Source organism: Silene latifolia, chromosome 11 (genome assembly GCF_048544455.1).
Source record: "Silene latifolia isolate original U9 population chromosome 11, ASM4854445v1, whole genome shotgun sequence".
Lineage (NCBI taxonomy): Eukaryota > Viridiplantae > Streptophyta > Magnoliopsida > Caryophyllales > Caryophyllaceae > Silene > Silene latifolia.
In genome coordinates, this window is record NC_133536.1 from 39,627,912 (window position 1) to 39,635,449 (window position 7,538).

Genomic DNA, 7,538 nt, shown 5'->3' on the forward strand with positions numbered 1-7,538 from the left:
GGCAGTTCTTATTTATTTTATTTCAGTGTTGTGTATGCCCAGGTCATATATGTTGGAGTTAGTTCCAGCTAAATCTGAGCAAGAGAGACTGTTCAGGCATAGACTCCGTCTGCAAAGAGAATCACGAAAGGAAGCCTTGAGAACTTTCGAACCCGAACTTCAGCATTTCCGTTTTACAGAAAATCCATCTTTTGAAGAAGACACCTTGATTAGAAAACCAACCAAAGAAAAGATGCCGAATATTGCTAGTCATTCGGAGCCTAAAGCATCATCTATTCCAAAAGGTTTCAACCTCCAGACTGAGGATGGGAATACATTTGACATCCGTCCGTCCTATATCAATCTGGTGGAGAGAAATCTCTTTAGAGGTGTGGTAGGTGAAGACCCGAGGAAGCATATGGAGGTCTTTACGGACTACTGTTCTACTATCCCTGCCACAAAGGGGGTAACTCAAGACAAGATTAAGGAGGTTCTGTTTCCTTTTTCTTTGACTGACTCAGCTAGGGAGTGGCTGACTGATTTAGACCGCACGGCCGCGAGGGTCACAGACTAGGAGACCCTTGCTCTTTCTTTTTATAAGAGATATTTCCCTCCACAGCGCACTAATCAGCTGAGGGCCAAGATTACCAGTTTCAAACAGGCACCTGATGTAACTTTCTATGAAGCTTGGTGCCGTTTCAAGAGGTTGGTGAGGTCTCTTCCTCACCATGGTTTTGATACGTGGTTCCTGTCCAATCAGTTCTACAATGGGCTATACGATGATCATAGAGCCATACTTGATGCATCATCTAACGGAAGATTCCAAAAGAACACTGACGATGATAAGGGATGGGCTCTTATTGAAGAGATGGCGACCCACTATGCTGAGTATGGAAACCCGAGGGATGGTATTAGAACAGTTCATGCAGTCGATAAGCAAGTTGTGGCTCAGCTGGAAGCCATGAATACTAGATTTGATAAGTTGGAGTTGCATTCTGCTGGGGAGCCTTAGATGGTCCATTTGCTTACTAGAGGGGAGACTGTCACATGTGAGAGGTGTGGGAGCAACGACGGTCACACTGCTGTTGGTTGTCTTACGTAGAAGGAACATGTCCTTACTTTTCAACAATACAGACAAGGAAAGGGTTCCTATTATAACAACCAAGGGGCAGACCATCCCAATTTGAGGTGGACAAGTCAAAATGTGCTCAATCCTACCACTCCTCTGCAGCAGCAGCAACCATATGTCCCTCCTCATAAGGCTCAACAAGGCTTTCAGAAGCTTCCTTCCTTTCCTACACCTAATCAAGGTGCATCATCTTCTGGTGGGGTAAGTGAGCTAGATGAGTTAAAGACGATGTTGTAGTCTTTGAGAACGCATTGGCATCTGAGTGATCAACAAAAAGATGCATCTATCAAGGCACTTGAAACTCAAGTTGCCCAGTTAGCCGCGAACCAGTCCACAAGGAAACCGGATCATTTACCGTCACAAGCCGATAAGAATCCACATGAGACGGTGAATTTAGTTAATTTGAGGAGCGTTTATTCATATGAAGGACCGATATCAGACCCGGGGAAGGTAATTACTGCTGATGAACAATGTTCTGTGGAAGAAAAAGAGCTGACGATAAAGAAAGTACTCGATCGACTAATTTCTAGGGGTCGATCGAGTAAAAATGCTGAAGAAAGGACTCGATCGAGTGAACAGGAAAAAGAAGAGCTCGATCGAGTAAATAAAACTGCTCGATCGAGTGAATTTGCTGAAGAATCTGCTCGATCGAATGATTCTTTTGGTCGATCGAGTAATGCAGATAAAGAACAACTTGATCGAGAGCCTGCTAGTGCTCGATCGAGTGAAGAATCACCTGAAAGACCACGTTTGAGAGGAAAGAAGTCTCGATCGAAGGATTTAGAGCTTGATCCGGCTGATACATTAGAAGAACGGAACAAAGGGCTCGATATACCCATCACGGTGCCTTTCCCGAGGCGTTTGCAGAGTACTAAGGCTAATCAACAATTCGGCAAATTTGCCGAACTCCTGAAAAGCTTGCAAGTCACTGTGCCATTCACCGAATTGCTGACACAGGTACCCTCTTACCTTAAATTTATGAAAGAAATTTTGTCACGTAAGAGGCACATTAATGACCATGAGACGGTAGCTTTGACCGAGGTAGGGACGACCCTAGTTCAGAATAAGTTACTTCCCAAACAGTCAGACCCGAGTAGTTTTTCGATTCCGTGTCATATTGGTACCCACTTAATTGATAACGCGTTATGCGATCTTGGCACTAGCGTGAGTGTCTTACCGCTGTCTCTGGCTAAGAGACTTGGTTTGACCAAGTTTAATTGCACAGATATGACTATTCATATGGCCGACCGTAGTATATCACGGCCACTAGGTGTCATAGAAGACATACCTGTTAACATCGGGAGGTTCTTTATTCCCGTTGACTTCGTTGTACTTGACATCCCCGAAGATGCCTATACCCCTATCATTTTAGGGAGACCATTTTTATTTACTGCCCGTGCAGTGATAGACGTCAGGGGCAAGACATTGACTTTTCAGGTTGGGGACGAGGAATTGATATTCCATCAGTCTAAGTTCTGAAGGGCTCCCATGCAAGCTCAGCCTTGCAATACCCTCTCTTCTACTGACCCTCCTATTGACACTCCAAATGAAGATTTGGAACAGTGTGCTGCTATCGTGACCCCTCCGCCTCAGGTTGAGAGCAAAAAGGAGGAAAGTTCGTCTGTTTTCCTTGCTGCAGGTACAGATGAATATAATGAAGGAGCTGTCAATAGTTTTTGTGCAATTAATGTCATTCAAAGTGGGAGCGATGATGTTAAAGCTGGTGAGAAAGGAGTAAGGACGAGAAAAGTTCGCGCGTATGTGGACGTCAACTATTCTCCTCCTAACGATTCAAGCTCAAGCTCATGGAAATTGAAGAGAACGATTAATGTTGCTGAGATGACGTCCACCAGTCAGAAGCCCTCCAAGGGGCTACTGAATTGCTTTGAGAAGTGAGCGGGTAAATGCCCCGTGTACCAATTTGTATAAACAATCTTTAATTTCCGTCGGACTTGTTTATTACTTTTAATTAGGACAATTAGAATTTAAACAATTTTAGCATAGATTACAAGACAATAGACTGTTACTACTCGTATTTGGCATTTTGGGATATTTTTGCGAGTGTTTTTATGCAGGTTTGGGGAATTATACGCAAATTCAAGAGCTTACACGAGGAAAAGAGCTCGATCGAGTACTTTTTGTACTCGATCGAGTGAATTCTGTTCGATCGAATGACCCATATTACTCGATCGACAAAAACTGAAAAGGGGAGTTCTCGATCGAGTAACTTTTTACTCGATCGAGCAGATGAATAAAAGAAGTTCTCAATCGATCAGTTCTAAACCACTCGATCGAGTGAAATTGAAAATTACACGCAGGGAGTTTCTTTAACTTCCTTCTTTTTCTTGTTAATTCATTTCTTCTTTCATTATTTCGTCCCTCAACCTTATTTGCGATCAAAAACCCCCAAAATCCTCCATTTTCTTGCCCATTTACCAAATCTACCACCTACATTTTGATTATTGCTAATTAATCGTCATTTGCCCTCTACTTCCCCTTTGATTTACACTATTTTACACGGTCAATTAAGGGTTCTAGGGTTTCGCGGTTTTTCGATCAAAAATCGCCATTGTTGCTTGTTGATTGTCGATTAATTCCTATTTGTAGGTTCCTCATCATCAAGTAAGTAATTCCTACACTTCTTTGCATTTTAATTTCATTAATTTCGCCTTTTATGGAGTGAATTAGGAATTAGGGTTCGGTTTTTACCTTGGGTCGAATTTTTCGACCATCATTGTGTTCTTATGCTTGATATTACCTTACTTGATGATTAATTCCCTCGCCTCATTGATTTTTACATGACTATTTCGAAATTCTATGGGAAATTTGCGATTAGGGCTAATTTCAGTCGAAATTTTCGACTGTAAACTGGTTTTTATTTGCTGCTGCTATTTGCCTCATTTGCCTCAATTGTTGCTTAAATGGCCGCTTCTGTCATCTGCTACCACGCCCCTATCGTTGTTTACCTACTATCATTCGAATTTTTTAGGAAAAGCTGGGAATTTTCGGGCTGTTAGTCGAATTTTTCGACTGTTTAGGGAAGTTTTCATGCTGTTTTCACGCTGATTTCTTATTGCTATTCCCCTGTCCTATTTGTTTAGGATGGTGTAGATACTCGGTATCTGCTGAGACACTAACAAACACCCGATGATTATCGGACTACAACATGTTTTGGAATCGCGGCGTTTGATCGACAGTTTGTGTACAACTTTACGTCGGAAAACTTAAAACGATTTCGAAAATAAAACATTTCAAAAATACCTGGAGTGTTTAATGCACGGCGACGGGGTCTCAATGACACTAACTAGAGTCAAAACCGACACCGGACCAAAAACCGACTCGAAAATTCAAATCCCGACTCCAACAACGAGTCAAACCGAGTCAACCACAAAAACAAAATATCTCAAAGCCTTCTATGCTAAGTTTTCCCGGATTCATGTTGGTCAAGTACCAAACATGTGACTACAAAACCTAGGATAGAACAAATCATGATTGCGTTTGTTGTGAAAGCGACAACACAGCTTGAAGATCCGCGACGTGGCTCGCGCTTATTTGAGCAGCCCAGGTGGCCACGTCGCTCAAAACTCACACAACCACTCATTCTCCTATAAATACCCCTCAAATGCCACCCATTTGAGAGTTACGCGAGTGTCCGTCCCCTCTTTTCTCCCTTAAAATTCTCGACTCGACTTCTAAAGTCACAATCCGACGCGTATTTACGACCTACCGATCGTAAACACGAGCCTTATGATACGTGCCTAATGTATAGTCTTTTTAGCCTATTTCAGCACGTATTTCTATGCATTTTTCATATTGTTTTTATGATATTTTGCCCCGAATTGGCTACTTTGGTTCGTTTTGTCCATTTTGTAGAAATGAACGCGAAAGTAGTGGAATCGTACCCTTTTTCGTCCTGTTTGCATGCATTTAGAGAAGATGGGATTTTCCTGAGTGAGATACTGTGTTTGGAAGCGTTGTGGCACGCAATACGAGGCACTTAGACGCGGTTTTGAGCTGAAATGAAGTCAAGTCACTCGATCGAGTTGTTTTCCACTCGATCGAGTGATTTCTATATCCAAGAAGTGGTCGATCGAGTACTTTGTACTCGACCCTTATGCTGTAGAAAGAGCTGTTGCTCGATCAAGTAACTTTTCAGTCGATCGAGCTGTTTTGGCTGAAGGATTGGTCGATCGAGTGGTTTTAATCCACTCGATCGAGTGGTTTTTATGGGTTTGGGCTTTAATTAGCCCGCGTGATGTTTTATTTCGCTAAACTCTTTTGCTTTGCTATTTAAGCACGCTTTACTAGGTTAATTAGGATCATCTTTCATACTATCAAACACTCTACTGTTAAACATTATTACGCTGCTTTTCTTCCTCTACTGTTACTTTATTTCGGGATTGCTTTTACTCGGATTTTGTGTTCTTTACGCCGGATTCGCATTGATTGTAATTCCTTCTCTTCCTTTAATAATAATTAATCATTTGGTTACTTTAATTTTCCTTGTTTGTGTCATTATTTCTTTTGCCCTAATTTTCTTTATTGCAATTTATTGTTTATTTATAATGTTTTCTGCTGGGAATTTAATTGCTGGTAGTTTAATCACCGATATGAGTAGCTAAACCCCCTTCATGTTGGGATTAGGGGATCTGCGGTAGAAATGCGACGATGTAGTGAATGAATTAGACGAATTGATTACGAGACTCTGTCACTATAGCAATTTAATTGTATTTATCCGACCTAGTTGAGTGCACGCTTCTATGTCACCCTTTAATCTGGCTAAAATTAATCATGGATCGAAAGATTAGACTAAATAAGGCCTGCTATAAACAGTAGACTACCCTAATGAGGATGAAAGTTAAGTTAGTGGTATTTTAGGATAGAAAGTGGACCGAAAGGACCTTTCAACATCCGTCTCACATTATTTCGTCTGAATCATTTACAGCTGAGTCGCAGGACTACCGTAGTGAACCGAAATCCTGACATGTCCCTCTCTTCTTGATAGTTTAAACCGATTTTCTGCCCTTATTGCTTTTGTTTTTATTTCTTTTTCCTTTAAATCTCGTAGTTTAGAAATCAATTCAACAAAACCCCTCAATTGTTACCGTAGGATTAGAATTAGGCAACTGTTAATTACATTACCTCCCTGTGGATTCGATACTCGACTGCCTCTGCTACATTTTAGTTGAGACCGTTAGGTTTTATCTTTGATAGGGTTGCGATAGCTGTGTCACCTTACACATTGTTTGGTACCGTCATCGTGCATTAAATCACTTGACCTACCACTTCGACCACTACACCATCACTAAACTTTTAAAACACTCTTTTACTTACCAAAACGATTTTAAACCGAGTTTTTTCCGATCAAACGAGTTGTTACACTTACGTCGGTCACTCGCCATAACGAAACATGTAAGTATGAGGGTGTAAAAATCATCTTTTATTGTGTTTTCATTTGTTTCATGACTCTAACATACTAAAACATGCATAACATGAACCAAAACATGGAATAAACGGGCCAAAACTGATTTTTGGTCTGAAGCAGAAGCCCCTTAGGTCGCAAACTAGCTCGCGCCTAAATGGGGTATTCAGACCAGAAATCAACCGTGTTTGTTCTCGTCATTCCCTTAATCCATTTTTCATATTTGTAATCGGTTTTTACCATTTCAAGTATTTTCGAAACCTTTTTGTTTCATTTCACATGTTTTAACCATAAAGCATTTTTCACCCTTGGTTCTTCATACCATGACGGTTAAATCCGTGTTTCGGTGATAATAATTGGTTAATGACATTTAGAAGGTATTTTAAAGCCTTTTATTTCATTTCCTCACATTTTCAAACAAACATATTAGTCACCAACACAAAATCATCCTTGGTTCTACATACCATGCCGAATTTTAACCCGGGTACGATGACGAGTATCGACTAATTACATTCAAAACGGACTTAAAACAATTAGTCCATAATCACTTTTCAAAACTATTCATGTCAAGTTTGTCAAATCGAACCCGACACCGAATATTATCAAATAATGATGATTATTCGAGTCTAGTTCTTCAAATCAATAAATGCGGTCTAAACGACCCTTTCAAAACCAAACCGGGTTCAAATACCCATTTTCAACACGTTTTATAACGTTTTCTAAATAGTCAGAACACGGCATACAACCGTTGGCTAACCCGTGCCTCAAGCAGGCTCCCCATTTCTCATTTTCAAAACCAGAGGGACGCCCATTACACCGCCGGCTGGCTCGCGCCTCTTATAGCCGTCTCGTACAGGGCCTGTTTCCTTCCAGCATTACTCTAGGACAATCCCGACTCCGGCTAACCCGGATATAGGACGGATCAGATGACTATTCAATTATTCAAAACCATATTTGCCAAATGCCTTACTAAGACAAATGGATCATGTTATGCACCCTAAACCTAAT

At 41.0% G+C, this 7,538-nt stretch overlaps 1 non-coding gene across 1 annotated transcript; it reads right to left on the reverse strand.

Moving 5' to 3' along the window:
- Positions 1-608: 608 nt before the first annotated feature.
- LOC141615911 (small nucleolar RNA R71) lies at positions 609-714 on the reverse strand. Its single transcript, XR_012530297.1, has one exon. It is a non-coding gene; the product is annotated as a small nucleolar RNA R71 (small nucleolar RNA).
- Positions 715-7,538: the final 6,824 nt, after the last annotated feature.